The sequence below is a fragment of the Tiliqua scincoides genome, chromosome 3 (assembly GCF_035046505.1).
Source record: "Tiliqua scincoides isolate rTilSci1 chromosome 3, rTilSci1.hap2, whole genome shotgun sequence".
Classification (NCBI taxonomy): domain Eukaryota; kingdom Metazoa; phylum Chordata; class Lepidosauria; order Squamata; family Scincidae; genus Tiliqua; species Tiliqua scincoides.
The window spans coordinates 93,231,703-93,250,542 of NC_089823.1; the positions used below are offsets into that span (position 1 = coordinate 93,231,703).

Consider the following 18,840-nt stretch of genomic DNA (forward strand, 5'->3'; position numbering starts at 1 on the left):
GAACTGCCCTCTAATTCCCTGACTGTGGAGTTTTCTCAGTAGCCTTTGGTGAAGGACCGTGTCAAACGCCTTCTGAAAGTCCAGATATATAATATCCATGGGTTCTCCTGCATCCACATGCCTGTTGACCTTTTCAAAGAATTCTAAAAGGTTTGTGAGGCAAGACTTACCCTTACAGAAGCCATGCTGATTCTCCCTCAGCAAGGCCTGTTCGTCTATGTGTTTTGAGATTCTATCTTTGATGAGGCATTCCACCATCTTACCTGGTATAGATGTTAGGCTCATCGGCCTATAATTTCCTGGGTCCCCCTCTTTCCCATTTTAAAGATCGGTGTGACATTTGCTATCCTCCAATCCTCTGGCACTGTGGCCGTTTTGAGGGACAAGTTGCATATTTTAGTCAAGAGATCAGCAACTTCATTCTTCAATTCCTTAATAACTCTTGGGTGGATGCCATCAGGGCCCAATGACTTATTGATCTTTAATTTATCAATGAGGCCTGAAACATCTTCTCTTTCAACCTCTATCTGACTTAATTCCTTGGTCAGGAGGGGCCGTTTGGGCAGCGGTATCTGCCTGAGGTCTTCTGCTGTGAAGACAGATGCAAAGAACTCATTTAATTTCTCTGCCATCTCTCAGTCTCCTTTTATCTCCCCTTTCCCTCCCTCACCATCCAGAGGGCCAACCGCTTCTCTGGCAGGTTTCCTGCTTCTAACATATTTGAAGAAGCTTTTATTATTCCCCTTAATGTTGCTGGCCATGTGTTCCTCATAGTCTTGCTTGGCCTCCCGTATCACCTTCTTACATATCTTTTGCCACAGTTTATGTTCCTTTTTATTCTCCTCATTAGGGCAAGACTTCCATTTATGGAAGGAAGCTTCCTTGCCCTTTACAGCCTCTCTAACTTGGCTGGATAGCCATGCGGGCACCCTCCTGGACTTAGTGGAGCCCTTCTTCCTTTGCGGTATACACTTCCACTGGGCCTCTATTACTGTTGTTTTAAGCAGCCTCCATGCACCCTGGAGAGATTGGACTGTTTTTACCTTCCCTTTCAACCTCCTTCTAACCAGCCTCCTCGTTTGAGGGAAGTCCGCTCATCGGAAGTCAAGGGTTTTTGTGAGAGATTTGCCTGGTATTCTTCCCCGACATGCATGTTGAAATGGATCGTAGCATGATCACTGTTCCCCACTGGCTCAGTAACATTAACATCTCTAACCAGGTCCTGAGTACCGCACAATATTAAATCCAGAGTCACCTGTCCTCTGGTGGGCTCCATGACTAGTTGCTCTAAAGCAGGGGTGCCCAAACTCCAGTCCGGGGGCCACTTGTGGCCCTCAGTGGCTCCCAATCAGGCCCTCAGAGAGCCCCCAGTCTCCAATGAGCCTCTGGCCCTCCTGAGACTTACTGGAGCCCGTGCTGGCCCGACGCAGCTGCTTTCAGCATGAGGACGACTGTTTGACCACTCACCTGAGCTGTGGGATGAGGACTTCCTCCACTATTTCCTGTTTCATGTCTGTGATATTGCTGTGGAAGTGAAGGAAAGGCTGGCCTTGCTTTGTGCCAGGCCTTTTATAAGCATTGAGCTATTCCAAGACCTTCATTCATTCATATAAGTTACATCTCTAATATATTCATTTATGTAAATTTATTCAAATTTTAAATAGTAAATTAATTCTTTCTTTTTTGGCCCCTGACACAGTGTCAGAGAGATGATGTGGCCCTAGTGCCAAAATGTTTGGACACCCCTGCTCTAAAGTACAGTCATTCAACATGTCAAGAAATCTGGTCCCTTTTTGTGACCAGAACACAAATTGACCCAGTCTATATGAGGATAATTGAAGTCCCCCATGATTACAACCCTGTCCCTTCTTGTCACCTCCCTGATCTGTTTCTTCATTTCAACACCCCCTTCCGGTTTTTGGTCTGGAGGACGATAGTATGCCCCCAGTATTACATCGCTCCTCAGGCCTGGTAATTTAACCCACAGAGATTCTATGGTGGAGTCAGACCCACCCTCAATCTCTACTTTGCTGGATTCTATCCCTTCCTTAATGTAAATGGCCACCCCACCTCCAACATGCCCCTCCCTGTCCCTCCTGTAGAGTTTATAGCCCAGGATTGCGGTATCCCACTGATTTTCCGCATTCCACCAGGTTTCCATTATACCCACTATTTCAATGTTTTCTCTCATCACCAAACATTCTAGTTCTTCCATCTTTGCTCAGAGACTTCGGGCATTTGCATAAAAGCATTTGTACATGGAATGCCCCAGGATGGGCTGCTTATTAGCTCCTTTGTCCCCGCATCCTCTCACTATCTATCCCCCGTCACTCACTATCCCCACCGTCTATCACATCCCATCATTCCATTCCCAATTGCTTCTCCTACTCTGCCTTTACCTTGTTGTTCTCTAACCTCCCCATCCTGTCGGCTTTCCCCCAGGGATCAGTTTAAAAGCTGCTGTGCCACCTTTTTAATGTTATGCACCAGCAGTCTGGTTCCATTCTGGTTCAAGTGAACCAGTCCCTCTTGTACAGGCCCCACTTGTCCCAAAACGTTCCCCAGTGCCTAACAAATCTAAATCCCTCCTCCCTACACCACCATCTCATCCATGCATTGAGACCCTGATCTCCGCCTGCCTAGCTGGCCCTGCGCGTGGAACAGGTAGCACTTCCGAGAATGCTACCCTTGAAGTCCTGGCTTTCAGCTTCCTACCTAATAGCCTAAATTTGGCCTCCAGGACCTCCCAGCTACACTTGCCCATGTCATTGGTGCCGACATGCATCACAACCGCTACCTCCTCCCCAGCACTATCTACCAGCCTGTCTAGATGAGAAGTGATGTCTGCAACCTTCGCACCAGGCAGGCAAGTCGCCATGCGGTCCTCACATCTGTCACAAACCCCCCTCTCTATGTTTCTAATAGTCGGATCCCCCACTACAAGAAGCCCCTGACCCCCCTCCTGCCGAGGAGTATCCTGAGTGCGTTCAGATACGGGCCCGTTCACTGGAGAAGGGGTCCCCCCTAGGGGATTGTTTCCCTCCTCTCCAGGATGACATCCTCCAGCCCCGAGACTTCCCACCCGGGCAGCTGAGGAGCTGCACACCTGAGGTTGGGACGAAGCCTGATTGTCCCCGGAAGTTTCCCCATGGTCCTTCTCTGCCTGCCTTTGCTTTTCCAGGTTGGCCACCAAGGCTTCAAGGGAACGGACGCGCTCCCTGAGACCCTGGAGCTCCTTGCATCGAGGACACACCCATGACTTATGCCCCAGAGGCATATAGTCATACATGTGGCACTCGATGCAGAACACTGGATAGCCTCCACCCTCCTGCTGGCTGTCTGACTGCATAGCTTTTTTTGTTGTTTTTATTTAGGGGTACTTGGAAAACCCTACACTGGTTTGCTGCCTTCTTTTCAAGGGAAGAGAAGGGCAGTGTCTGGGGCCCTGGCTTCCTCGCCCTGCTGCTGAACTCGCACCGAGGCTAAACTCGCAGTGCCTTACCTGGCACTTCATTCCCAAGGCACTTGGTTTCCCAGAGGCCATGCAAGCTTCTGCAGAGAATGTGTGTGAAAAACTATCAGAGGTGGGAGAAAATGGTGATAATGAAATAAAAACAAAATCAAAATCAAATCCCCTTATCTCTATGCCAGTAGCATACAAAGGCGTTACAGGAGGTGGTTTGCCCCGGGTGTCAGGTACACCCAGGATGTCAAACACACCACTGTGCAGCTGGAAGACTTGGCCTTCACCAGGTGATCTCAAGGTGATCTCAAGGTGGAGGCCAGCTCTACCCTTTGCTTTGAATGGCTGCTCAAAGAGAAGACCTGGCTTTCACCTTGAGATCCCCGGCAGAGGCCAGATCTACTGGCCGCTCAAAGCAAAGGGTAGACCTGGCCTCCACTGGGGGATCTCAAGGCAGAGACCAGATCTACCCTTCACTTTGAGCAGCCTGCCCCAGGTGACCAATTCCCTAGCTACGCCACTGCTTGAAATTCTTTCTTTTACTATTTTTGGGGGAGCTGGGAGCACAGGGCCACTTGCTTTTGCTGTACTTGTGTTGTCCTTCATAACAATGGGAGAGTACATTTTTAAAAAAAAATTTATTGTGGGTGTCCAGAGCATCAACACATAATCAGACCTTTTTCTTTCTATCTTAAATATGTCTCTATGTTAAATATGCTGTCTTGTAGACACAATCAAATCTTATAATGCAAACTCATAATGCAAATCTTATAATGCAAACTCATTATGGTTCTCAAAGTATGAGTCAGGCCTCCCGAAAGAAGTTAAAATAGTTGCAAGAAAAGTTATGAGATAAGTCAAAATGGGCTACTGAAGTTTACAGTGCTTCTCTTATATACCAAGTGTCATTAGACAAAATCTTAATGATGGATTTACAGGCTAATTGTCATTAAAGGATTATTTTCATTTCAGGACAGATAAAAAATATATGCATGAATAAAGGGAGGGTGAGAAAGACAGAGAACATTGATCAGGACCAAAGATATGAGATACAACAAACAAAATTCAGTATCATGACTTTTCCTGTACATGTTTAATACGAGCAACTGAAAATATTGGACAAATTGTTTGGCAAACCTGAGAAAAATTCTAGCTGCTATTTAAAGTGTCTGTGTGTGTTAGAGTAATGCACTGACCTAAATTAAAAAAGAAAGGATTTAATTGTTCAGTGTTTAACCTGCTCTACCCATAGGGCTTAGGTTGGGTCACACACCCTTTCCAAAATTGTTTTGTTGTACTGTTTGGTTAACCCATTTGCTCATTAGATTTTTTTTTCTTTTTTTTAAACAGGCAATAGTTTTGATTGGGAATTGTTTTCAATTTGCTTTGCTTTAAACCTCCTTGCAATTTGTGTAGGTGAAAAGTGGACCTTAGAGTAAGTACATGGATCAATATATTGACAATGCTCCTGTGCCTTTAACTGCACACATCCAGTTGTGCACAAATTCAGAATAAACTAAAATTCTACAGATGAAGCACACAGCATCACTACATTGCTGTGCTAACTACCAGTGGAATTCTTGCCTGCTGTGTTGCAGTTAAAGAGGCAGGAGACTTGTTGGGAAAAAAATGTGGCAATCCTGATAGTAAGTAATGGAAACTCTGACATCATGGAACATTTCTATCTCTCCCTATACTAAGATCAAAATCATAAAGAACCTTCCCTCCCTAGATGGAATCATAAAGAAAAAACCTTCCCTCCCTATATGGTGCCTTCTGTCTATTATACTGATAGCTTACTGCAGATAGAGTAGGAGGGGAGAGGCCAACTGGCAGCTGGTCTAAACAGTAATAGAAAGTGCCTGCCTCTGTCACCTTCTCCTTCTACAACAAATGGTCACGGATCAAATGTGTTGACTGGGCAGAGGAAGGGTGGGTGACAAAGTCCTAAGCAGGCTAATGGATGAGGCATCAACTATAATCCTTATCTTACAAGCTTCAGGAGAACTAATTCATAGGATCAGCTCACTAGTAGAGGAAATAGACATGTAACACACAAGCAATGCCACTATGCAAGTTGCTGCCCTGGGTTCAGTTTAATGTGTGTGAAAAAAACTAATTATCAGAGGTGGGAGAAAATGGTGATAATGAAATAAAAACATATAACACCACTTTCTGCACTTCTCATTTTTGTTAAAAGTAACTGAAATCTGCAGAAAAATAAAACCATTTGGTTTTTACTGATTATTTAATGAGGGGGTGCATGGGTAATGACTACGGCTTAATTTGCTGACACTATACCATTTATCACCTACCTAGGACACTTTTAAAGCAATTATAATTCTGCATTCCTGCCTTCGGAAAACACCAGAATTTGTGGAAAAAATAAAACTGTTCTCTCCCACCTCTGGCTATTGCATAATCAAAAGGTGGAGGAAAATGGGCAAGTGTTTTGCGGCGCAGACTTTGCCATTCATCTATATCACCTAGTTTGGCCATGTGAAGCGGTGTCATTTGGATCAATAAACCGCTACTGGAATATGAACTGATCTTGTTTGCTACAAATTTTAATGGATTTGTGGATTGGGCCAAAAAAATTAAAGGCCTCACTAAAATAAGTGACTAGGAATGTACAACATTTACAACTGATGTGCAGCAGCGGACCTCCCCAGCCCCATGCCTGGGGCAAAGGTCCGTGATGTCACGCCCCACGGGGCTACCGCCACCCCACAGTGCAGAAATCTGCACCCCCTACTCACCTGAGGCTCACAGAGCCTCGCACAACCCAGGAACGCATTGGGAAAACCTCTGTGAGGTTCCCCAAGGCTTTAAACTGTGCTTCCTGAAAACTGGAACCACAGTTTCTGCCTCCATCGGGAGCCTCAGAGTGGCTTCCGCAGGGTCCTGGTGCCTCGCGCCTGGGGCTTTTGCCCCATCAGACCTCATGGTAGGTCCGCAGCTGCTGATGTGTACACTGTTGTGTGCATTTTTGATATGCAAAGCTGTAATTCCTGATATAGTATATGCATATCTCATTCTACCTTTAGCATTGGAGAATAAGAGAAACAATGTAAGGTGATTTTTTTAAAAAAAATTATGATTAAAACTATATTTTTTTAAATTTCCCCAGTCTGGAGAAGATTCAGAAGCTAGTCTGTAGTTGAAGCTGTGTCCTTTTACCTTCTCTGGGTGAATTCCAGGCTCAGTTAAAATCAGGAACTTTGCCATGGACGTCTAGGAAATGCAGAAACATCCTTTATGTCTTTCACAAATTCCAAATGTACTGTCCAAATGTGAGGTGTTTTTTTTTTTAATGTTTGGCGTTTTTCATTAAAGAAAATTTTTTCCCCCAAAGTGGAAGTGCAAAAAAGAACTATTTAACTGCAGCAGACAGAATGCTTTATCTACAGTTCCATCAATTTTTTTTTTTTTTGCCCTGAATGCAATTGGTAACCATCTGGATTCACACTCTTTGTTGGAGCACTGACTGTTTCTGACCTACATGTGACACTTGTGAGCAGATGCGAGAACTTCAGTCAGTGCCAAAGAAGATGCACACACCGTGGAATGGCTGAACACCAATTACTCTCTCACCATCAGATGGAATTCATCTAGAATATTGTCATCACCATTTTGCAGACAAGTTGAATGACTTGTCCTATAAAACCCATCCATAAGCTTTGAAAAGGGATAGACATGATCTCTTTCAAGAGGATTTTTAAAAGGTATTTTGTTTCCTGCTGTAAATGTTGTACTTATTGTATCATGATATTTTACAGGCACTGTGCAGAAAAGGAAATGAAAGCTGTGTCAGGACCAGAGAAATATCCTTCTGAAGGATGAAGGATATGAAGGATTCAGAAATACAAAACTCCCTTACCCCAAGTAGCCCCAGCACTGCTTCCCAACCCCATGGGATACAAAGGTAGCCATTTCGGCACTGCTGCAGCCCAGAGCTCTGGAAAGTACAGCACCATTAATCCTGTGTGCTTGAGTAATGTATAGGCCAGTGGTTCTCACACTTTTAGCACTGGGACTCGCTTTTTAGAATGAGAATTTGTCAGGACCCACCAGAAGTGATGTCATGACTGGAAGTGACATCAGCAAGCAGGACAATTTTTAACCCTCCTAGGCTGCAGTCCTACTCACACTTACCCAGGAGTAAGTCCCATTTAATATCATTGTTAAAAGAATATACATAGTAAAAGTTAAAGTGCTTGTTAAAAGTACAGGTGAGTAGCATTTCCCCAAATGCTGTCACATACCATGGTATCAAGTCTAAGATATTAAAAATAAAATATTGAAATGAATGAGAACCCACCTGAAATTGGCTCGTGACCCACCTAGTGGGTTCCGACCCACAGTCTGAGAAACACTGGTATAGGCAAATGTCCAGTGCTCAGTTTCTCTATAATGTTTAAAAAAACTCACACTTTCAAAAGGTCCCAAATTATTACATGCATGGAGGGGGTGGGGGATAATAATAATAATAATAATAATAATAATAATAATAATAATAATAATAATAATAATAAAAAACTTTATTTTTATCCAGCCCTTCTCCCCAAAGGGACCCAGGGAGGCTATGGGGGATGTGGTAGATATACTTCCATGGGTCCGTTTCATAGCTACTGACTATCCACCACGCTTTTCCCATTTCATTCCAGCCAGTGCTTAACAATAGATAGTGATTCAACTAAGGAAAAAAATACACACACACACCCCTATATTTGACATGTGATGAAATTAGGTATCATATAACTATTGAAAATGTAAGAAAAAAAATGTTAATAACTGCTGGTGCAAACAACCTGAAAATACCCCAACTGCTTTATTTATCTGCTTAAATGGGCAGAAGGAACTATTGTTGATTTTATATGACCCTCTTGGTATCACAGGCTGCAATATTCTATTTAGTCATTCCTGTCTGAAATGGAGATATTTTTGACCAAACTGTGACACTTATTCCTGATATAAAGTGTCAGCTTTAATTCTCTCCTGTATCCCCACCTACCATGCACTTATAATTATAATTAGTTTGTCTCAGAATGATGAGTAACACAAGTGTAATTAGCTTGCTTGGCTCCAAGGTGTGTTTCTTGAAACTAAACCAGGAAAATAAAAAGGAAAGAAAGGTGTCGGACTACAGCTGTTTTATGGGGGTGGATGGATAATGAGACTGTGCAATGCATTGTGAAATTACAGTTCTCAGTTCTATTTCTGGAACATTTGTCGCAAATAACATATGAGGCGTTGCCTTCTCACACAGTAAACAATTGGATTTAGTCAGGCTGGAAGAGTTTAAAGGGCTATTCGGGCTGCCATCGTATACACACTTTCATGAGAGCAAGCTCTCTGACCACAATGGATTTACTTCTGAGTAGACATCCCTAGGATTGCTCTGCAAGCCACCAAAAAGTGATATCAATGGCAAGTTCTATGTCGTCCCCATGGGGGCCATAGATGCTCCTGCAAATGGGACAGGAGTTTGCAAGGGAAAAGAGTCCCAGCTCAAATCCAACAAGGTGTTTTGTTGGCCCTCATTTGTTGACACATAAAATTGTGTCTCTCATCCTTTTTTCATGAATAAAATAGTGCAGCTATGCTCAGTCAGTTTTTGTTTATGAAGTGCCTCTTATTCTTGTGCAAAGAGGATAGCAGAGCCCATTTTTCTTTGTTCATAGGTAATTTACTCATAGGCTGCAATCCTCTGCACATATTCCTGGGAGTACAACACAGTGGAACTTACTTCTGAGTAAACATGCATAGAATTGTGCTGTTAGTGGGTTAAAGTAACATCTCCAAATAACAGAGTGAGTTGATCTAGAACATTTTCTGCATTCAAAGTTTCTATATTTGGAGAACCTTTTCCACTTCAGTTTGTCTACCACTGAAGTCCTAACCATTTCAGAAGATGCCTTGAGTGTATTTTTAGCTGAATTTTCAATTCAAGCAGGGTGCACAGGCAAGAGGCTGTTGGTGCCCTTGTATGAATCAAGAGTGTGTTCTAAAATGCACCCAATGCACTCCCACACCTACATGTTGCAGGGGAATGTGGGCAGTGGTGCACAAACTGTCAGGGAAGTTTGTCTGTTCTTGTTGATCTTCTCATTCAACCCCTCCTTAGCTTCTAAGGAATGCCAGGGTTCCACAAAACACTGTTTGCAAATCAGTAGTCTCTGGAAAGTTCTGCTGCCTCCAGTCATGATAATTTACTTTTGGGGCCATTTTTGAAAACATCATTCAGCTGCACTCTTATGGTACTAGATTTCATCTGTAAATACAGAACTTTCAGATTCCATTTTCCATAGCATTTAGTATAGGTAAAGGTAGAGAAGACAGAAAGCAAGTAGTCACACAAGTAGCATTAGTATGCTGTACCCACACATAGTGCAGTTCCCCAAGTCTACTTTAGGCCAGCCAGATCCAACCATTTGTTGCTACCTAAAGTAAAAATGCCTGATTTTTTAGGGGGCAAAGGTGGAATAGAAATCCCTTAAACAAACAACATATTGCACTAAATGTTCCCCTGAGACTTTCCTTAGCCTCTCAGTTGGATGTGACATCTCTAAAAGTTTTTAGGTTTAAAAAAAGAATGGTATGATTCATTAAGGCCCCAATTCTATCCCTTCCCACTAGCACCGAAGCAGCTATTTGCTGCATTCTATGGTGGTGAGTGTGGGGGTAGTGACCGGACAACCTGCAGGAGGTAAATAAAAATATTTTGTATCTACCTCCTGTAGGCTGCCCAAATGTCAATGGGTCTCCTTGGACATATGCAACCTGCTTTGGTGGTGTATGTCTGAGGAGAGGAATGGTGAGGGGAAGGGATAAAAGCTGGTGTGTGGCAATTGCCACCGGATCCACCTACTCCCACCTCCTTTCCACCCCGGTTGCTCCTCCCTCTCTGCCCAGGAATTCCCCCATTCTCTCCTGTCCCTCCAGCCATGTACCTCCACCCACCAACTCACCTGGCAGACAGTGTCTTCACTGCCAGCGAGCATGCACTACCATTAGCAACTGCACTGGGGCTTCAATGCACTCTGGTGGTGTTGGCAAGTGCGACAATGTCATGCAACATGGACCATGAGCAAGGCACTTCTGCCTGGATCATGGCACTTCCACTGGCAGAGACCAGTGGATAGGACTGGGCTGTAGGTCCATTAAGGAACCCCTGTTGTAGCCTTCAGTTAGTGAGCTACACAAGAACCTTCAAAGAGAGCTTGGCCTAATGGAAAAGCAAGGCCTATAACAATAATTTCACTTCCTTTGATCTTCTAAGTCCTCTGAGCAATCTGTTCATATTGTTACCACAACTGAATGATTGTGTTCCAATTCAGCTGTGCTGTGCATTTAGACAGTCATGACAGATTCTTTCCTTTACTTATGTAATTAATATTGCCCATTATATTCTGAGGGATTTCATTCCAGGTTTTCTAGTTTATTTAATGTTCTTTTTGAGAGAATCCAGTTAGGCAATGAAAGAACTGCTAATGTTCCTCTGACCTTGTCAATAATCTCTAGAAGGGCTGCACTGCAACTGTCCATTTCACAGAGGCCCATGGTGTTCACAAGGGGTTCCTGCCATATTGACTGTTTGCTCCCTAATGTCAGCATAATAAAGTTATGCATCTTATATGTCTAGCAAGGAGCAATGTGTTGTGTGGGAATTGCTTTAGAGTAAAAGACAAATTATAGAATGAACAGGAAATAAAAGACAAACTAATGACTCTATAGAAATAAAAACTAGTAAGGAACAGGAAAGGAGAATAATGTGAACACATTATTAATCACAGTTAAAGAAAAGCAGTTGTAATCATGAAGATCAGGGAAAGAGAGAGAAAATTTACTCAACATAAATGTCCAAGAAGTTGCAAGAAAGTTCAGAGAAATCATGACTCACTGCAAATTTTGAATAGATTTATGTAAGGTGGGAATTATCAAAAATTCTAAGAAATTTGTTGGGAACTTGTTTTGAAACAGAAGTGGTAAATATATAGCCCTTGGGCCAGATCCAGGCAGTGAAGCAACTTTGCCCGAATTTTGGTGGAACAAACAAATGTTAGCTGAAGTGTGATAAACCATCATTTTGCTCACCATTTTGTTCAAGGAAGAAAGTGTAATGGAAGATCAGAAGATCATCATGTGGATGCTGTGGTGTTGACAGCGATTCCATGTTTTGACAGCTGGTTGACAGCTTTGGGAAGGGCAGGGCTGGCTCCACAGCTGTAATCAATCAAGGCCAATGGGACTCTGATGGACACCTGAGCTTCATTTGACCTTGATGGGACTTTGAATGGACATGGACTGAAGAGATGGCTCAGCTGAGCCTAATTTGGATTTAACAAGGTAGCTCACAGCTGAGCTGCACTTTGGATTATGAGACATCCAAGGATAAAAGGCAGCTTCAGAAGGACCAAAGGCTACCCAGAAAGAGATGCTACCTGACCCAGAGGAGACCTGACCTGGCTTACCTGGCATATTGACTTTGGACTGTGAGTTGGCAATCTGCATTTATTGGACTGGGACCTGACTCTGACTTTTGCTTGCTGCACTTGTGAGTTTAACAAGGCCCAGTGGGGAGGAGCTGTGGCAAGACAGAAAGTAGTAAAATTCCACACATATTTTATATGAAGCAAATGTTCTTGTATTCTGGAAAGGCAAAGCACTACAATCTTTTTCTTGATGTGGTAGTTTGGAAAACTCATCCATTCCCACTGGTGTTGCTAGGGGGGTGCAGGTGGTGCGGGCCATACTGGGTGAGGTGCACAGGGGAAGTGACACACTAAAATCATGGTGGTTGGGAGTAATTCCATCTTGTTATATACCATTGGATGTGGAATTTCCAGCAGAATGCAATGCAAAAACCCAGAGTGAAATACCTCTTTTCTATCAAAAGTTATGGCCAAAAAACCAGAGAACAAAAAATGCATTAAGCCCTATGGAAAGGGAAAGTGAGCTGTATTGCGTGTTTACTCATGAGTAGGCAAACTTGCCTTAATCCATTGGAAAGGGCAAGCTGAGAGGAATCTAACAACATCAGAATGGTCCTGATCCAATGAATGCAGCCTCAAAAAACACCTGAGAAGGAAGTCCCTCCCTCCAAGCAGACAAATGTATTGAGCTCTATGTAAAGCAAAACTAAGCCTCACGGTCATATTTACTCACAAGTAAGCAATCGTGCCTTGGCTGGTGGTCAGGTCAGGCAAAGGGGAATGTAAAGCCACCAGCATGGTCCTGATCTGATGGAACTGGAGGTACACAAATGCTCCAGAAGGCAGCCCGCCTGCCCCTCCCTACTAAAAAGGATCAAAACAGCGGGGTTCAGTTGATAAGGTGAACTTTTTTGAGACTTGTAAAGCCAGGTGGTTCCTGACAGTGATCTGGTTTAAACAGAAGTTCTTAAATTGAATTGGGCACTGGGTAGGGCTGAAAACCTTACTGGTTTTGGAGGGGGGGGGGTTACTGCAGGCAGGCTACAGAGGAAATTCACTTGGTTGAACAGGGCTGGCTTCTGTTTATTTAATTATTTGTTTTACTTATTTATACTTATTTATTTTAATTTGCCTAATGATGTCTGTTATGTGATTCCTGTTATTCATATGGGTCCATATGAATAAAGGAAGGCATAGAGATAACAGCTCAATATGTTTATTCCATCTTTCAGACAGAACCTGGCAATGAATCTGACACAAGACAAACACCTTTGGCTTTTATACCCTTTAGCTCTGTCCAGACTCCCCAAGATTGGTGCAATTGAAACATTAACTAGAGGGCCAATCGGATGGTAGGATTTCAATCCATCACCCAATTGGCCAGCCATAAGTCTGGGCCAATCAGTTATGCAGGATTTCAATCCTACAAGCAGCAGACAGACAATCTCTCTCTTTCCCCAGGCACTTAGAAAGCTTTCTGAGCCAAGTGACCCCTCCCATCTCCTGCTCGATAGAATGCAAAGCGGAGGTGATAATCACTTTGCATCCTTTCCCCTACTCCAGGGGGAAGGGAGGGGTTACTTGCCCCCAAATGAGCTGTTCTAAATGCCTGGAGAGAGAATGACTGATTGTCTGCCTGCTAAATGATGCTTTCTTTAAAAGGGACTTTTAAAGTGTTTTTTTCCCTTTAATTGAAAGAGTTCTTCTCATTGTATTGAGATAAAACCATGGTGAAAAATCCATGGATAATTAGGTTATACCTGTAAATCATAACAAGGCACACCTGTGGAGTTCAGACATATTTTGAGTGGTCCATCTAGACCTGTCAGCTGCCCAGATCCTTTTAAGAATGCTGATTCATTGGACCTCAATCTGATTCTGCAAGGTTCATCTTGTCGTCTTAGGCAAAAGTGCATGCTTAGGACCACTTTGTCCAGTTCGGATTTGTCAAAGTACCAGTACGCATAATTTTAATAGTATTAAAAAGCATACTTTTAAATAGCATATCCATGGTCTATTGACCATTAAATTTAACACACCTCAACGGACAATGGGGATTTGATTTAAAAGGCAGACTGTGCAAGACTGAAGCCATCTCACACCTGGCATATAAAATGGATGCATGATAGTGCCTCTGAATAGTTTCAAAACTGACAGAACATGTTGGAAGAACATGATTTATGATTGCTCTGACTTTCATAATGCCTGCCAGGAAGCACAGTGTGTGTGGTATAAAAACTGTGTAAGAAAAAAATAAGATTGACAATCAGATTAAGCCATTTTAGCCCTGTAGATCACCACACCTCTTTCCGGTGCAACATTGGCTCATGTTGCTTACTCAGTATGAATATATGTTATCATTGCTCCTTCCAGTTCTTTGGTTTTAGAGTTGCAGGCCTTGTTTACAGGCATTAGGTGATTCATCCTCTTCTACAAAGAAGTATAGATGTTCTGAGAGTGGTTTGGCGCAGATCCATCCTGGTACACAGACACATGAATACATGTGAGGAATTGAGCTTTTCTGTAGTAGCAGCTTCTGAAGACTTCCCAACACAAAGAGGTTTCTCATGACCAGTGGCATCAATAGGGGGTGTGTGGGCCACACTGGGTGACATGCACGGGAGTGGGGTGGGGTGACACCACTACTGGCCAAAATTTTTTAAAATCTTGGTATTTTTAATACTACCATCATGTTATATTTGATCTGATGTGTAATTTCATGCAGAATGCAATGAAACAAACTGCATTGAAATATCTCTGTACTATCAAAAGTTATAGCCAAAATACCAGCAGAGTCAGGACAATGGTACATCATCACACCCACCACGCAGGGAGTTGCCCCACCCACTACAAGGTGGGTTCATCAAGGGAGTGAAATGCTGGCCTCCTGCAGCGGGTGATGCAAACCTTAGTGATGTCACTGCTCATAAACCTTTCTTTACCCAAACTTATTTTTGCAACGAGTATTAAGTGAATAGTTTTGTCCATTCCTTCTCACTAGGCTGAATCAGCAACATCTGTACAAGATGAGTTCCATTAATGATGGGAATAAATGATGGGTTTTTCCTGTCTGTGCAACAGCAAATATCCTAAGTGCAAAATTCATCAGACCTAAACGTTACACGTAAGTACCAAGATAAGGAATCTTGCAGCATTTTCAATATCTTGCATTCATGATTTTTTGTGCGAACTCACTGCAGTGCTTTGCCATGTGGTGCAGCCCACATAAGGAGTTCAAAATAAGCAGTCTTTGGAGACTGACCTTTCTGAGTACTGCTGCTGACAGAATGGTGTCCTGTGTGAAAAACAGCATCAGGGACTTCACACAAGGCACTGAAGATACTGTGAGAAAGGAAGACAGATGGTATATCTCATTATAATTGTGCCCTGTCCTGCTATGACAATTTAGTGCCATATAAAGCAGGAAGAAAAAGATGGAAATGCCATTTTGATGCTCAGAGGGAAAACGGAAAGGGAGAGATGTACAAATAATGTTAGGGAGCAAAGAATGTTCCATCCATATGCAGTAGTAACTTTTGGTACACTTCAAAACTAATAATTAACTGTTTTTTTCCAAACCAGCAGAAACTATAATAAGAATGAAAGGAATCTGTAATGATGTGTGTTATCTGCAGTCAAGATTTATTAGACACACAGTACAATCCTAAGCATGTTTACTCAGACGTAAGTCTCATTGTGTTCAATGAGGCTTACTCCCTAGTAAGTGTGTTTAGGATTGCAGCCACAGACTTTAGGTGAGAAAGAAACTAGGGATCCAGACTGGAAATATACACAGTAAAGAAACAGTGAGTAGCATATTGAATGTGCTTAAGAGTTGAAAGGGAATCCAGAGTATGGCAAGCTTTCAGAATTCATTTTGACTTTGACCAACTTTAAAAACTCCAGTGCCCCCTTTGTTCAGTTATCAGTTCACTCATTATCATAAACCCAAATTCAATACAGCATCTTATCAAAATGTAAAAATGCATTGTCAAAAAACTTTTTCCCCCCAACATGCCCAAATGGGAATATTGGGGGGGGGGGGAGAAAGTACTTTGACAATATGCTATAATGAATTTGGGGTTATGATAATGAATACTAGGCTGGCCAACTCCTCTCAGGCTGATTACTGGTTGACAGTCCAGAAGACCAGTGATATCTCTGAATGAAGCATTCATGGCTCTGAATATCCTGAATGGGAGAAACCATTAAAAGTCATGGAAACTGGGACAGACCCACCTGACCTGATGAGTGGGATTAGGGTAGAGCATCAAGCAGTACAGCAAAAGCAGTAGCTTGAGAAACTGGATAGAAACAGAGACTGACCAAGAATTAATTGGAAGCTGAGAGAGATTCGGTTAAGAACTAAAGCACCATTTAGGGTGCAGGAGGATTGATTACCTGTTGTTGCTTGTAGGAATGCACTACTATTTTCCTCCATCATCCTTTAATATTGGTCAATAAGGCAGATGTTCTAAAGACACCATAAGCCTGCAATGTTCTCTCCTCCAAAGGAAGCTCCAAATTCAGTTACTGCTGCCCCCTCAACTTTCTCAATGTTCAGGGAAGTGGGGAAATGCATCTAACACAATGTTGAATTTCTGAAAGTTAATTATTGGGAGAGTTTGCTTGAGTTTGCTATCCCAAATCACTAGTATCTATGTACATTTCAAGTCCATGTTAAGTGGGGGAGAGGGGAAGCTATTTAAAGTAAGTAACAAGAAGAACACATGGATCTGAGCTATATACAAGTAATTAAGCTGATGTTCAAACATGTCTGGAGATGTTCGGGATTATCTGATACTGTCTGGTTGTCTAGTTATCTGATATTGAACAGCCAGTGAAACTCAGTGCTATCCAGCTCTTAAGCAGTGAACAATGGATTATCATTAGAGCTCATAAAACTGAGCAAATATTAAACGCCTACATATTGCAAAGTGGAATGGTCCAACAGGTTTGGGTGTTCCCCAGACCTGTCTTCTGATTTCAATTTCATTATTTATGGCATTGTAAGTCTTTATTCCTTCAAACAAAAATGGGTGTTGTTGGTTCACACAAGATTCCCACCAATTAGATTGTGTGGTATTGCCTATTCTGCAATCTGTTGCAGACAGAATGATGTCACCTTTTCCCCTTTGTATATTCAGCTGGTACTTTCTTAAACATGCATGCACACATACATGAGTTGGCAGGGACTAGTGATAAAAGACTGTGATTGTGCAACTGTGAAACATGTAGCACACGATGAGTAGCAATTGCACTTTTCCTAACTTGTTATTGTTTGGGAAGATGGGATGCCTCTGTTGTTGGAAGCTGAACTTGCATAGAGACAATCAAACTAAATGATACTACGAGTATCATAACTCCCCCCCCCCCAAATACAAACATTGGATCTGCCCCTGTACTGATAGGACAGGGAGTGGGGGTTAGGATGAGACCTAAGGTTTCATGGCCGATTCTATCCTTGGCTCTCTCTGCCTCCTGGTCCACCCACCCCACCCCAACAGTGAGAAATACTAATAGGACCAAAAAAACGTCCCCTCTCTGCCTTCTTTCTGCACCCCCACCACCCTCCCCAACCCCTGTGCTTACCTCTCTTACTTATTTACTCCTTCTGAGGGTGGATGCAGCTTCCGGGAGACAGCACACATCATTGCTCTGACTCAGCTTGTTCAAAAGAAGGTGCGAATGTTTGTGACATGGCACTCTTACGATGGCACGTTTGCAGCGCTCCTGGAACTTGCACTGGCTCACACCTTCTCAGGATTGCTCTCTTAAATACCTAAAGCCAATGGGCAATGTTTTCAAACATTTTATAAAAGCAGAATATTGCTAAGTAAACACTCCCATTTAATAAATAACAAAGAGCTTTGTAACACCTTAAGGACTAGCACATTTATTGCAGCATAAACTTTCATGGACTACGGTTTGCACAATAAAATGTCTGCTGTGATCAGTTTGCTAGTTGTTAAGGTGCCAAATGATTCCTGATTGTTTTTGCTGAAACAGACGGAGGCAGTGGTTCCCAAATTGTGCACAGCGACACCCTAGGGCACTGTGGTGCATTCACTGGGATACTGCAGGATGTTGCCAGTGGTCTCTCCTACCAGTATTCCCAAGTACTGGCATCTTGGATTGCGCAAGATTTTGGTGTCTTCATCTTGGGTCATGAGAGATTTCATGTGATCCAATATGGCAGTGCCTAGCTGAGCCAGAAGAAGAGGCTGCAGTGCTCCATGACCATGTAATTTAGCCCTCTGGAAGTGCTTCCCATCTGATGATCCCTACACAGTAATGTGTGAGGTTTTCCCTATTAGCTAGTATTAGTGCAGTAGTTCATAGGACTGTTGCATCACCACACACAATGCATGATTTATATGTAATTTAATGCAATGACACATACATCTTGTTTCCCTTCTGAATTTGAATTGCACACATTCAACCAGCAGTAGAGCTAATACCAGGTGGGTGGACCTGGGCTCTGGGTTGAACTTGATGTCTTCTGTAGGTGAGGTTCTCTGAGCGGGTAGACCTGGACATCTGCATGGACTTGGAACCCAGATCTACCTGCCGAGTAGACCTGGGTCCAATTCCACCACTTCCAGATGGGTAGACCTGGGCTCCCGGTCATGCTTGGACTGTTTCCTGTCTTGGTGGGCACGCTTCCCCTCTGATGTCAGTTTGGAGCCCCCCCGCCCCGCCCCTTGGATCCACCCCTGAATCAGGATTACACAGGCATCTCAGATTTGCATCAGCGAATTCTCTGGCACAAATCCAAGTAATCCCATAGGGATGGCTGGCATGTGACATGGGGTAGGGGGTAAAAATCCCCTTGCCCTGACTATTGCTCCAGCCAGCAGCTACCTTACACTGTATACAGCACAGGCCTCTCAGTCTGCCTGTTCCAATGCAAATTAGGTTTGGGCTGCCCTTAATTCAATT

The 18,840-nt window shown here is 43.1% G+C and overlaps 1 long non-coding RNA gene across 2 annotated transcripts in view; it reads left to right on the forward strand.

The window, feature by feature from the left end:
• The window catches only part of LOC136645908 (uncharacterized), a 105,089-nt gene that overhangs the window by 36,395 nt on the left and 49,854 nt on the right, over positions 1-18,840 (forward strand). For both annotated transcript variants that reach the window (XR_010794172.1, XR_010794171.1), the window contains one exon: positions 14,900-15,022. This is a non-coding gene — a long non-coding RNA (uncharacterized lncRNA). The remainder of the gene's footprint in view (positions 1-14,899; positions 15,023-18,840) is intronic.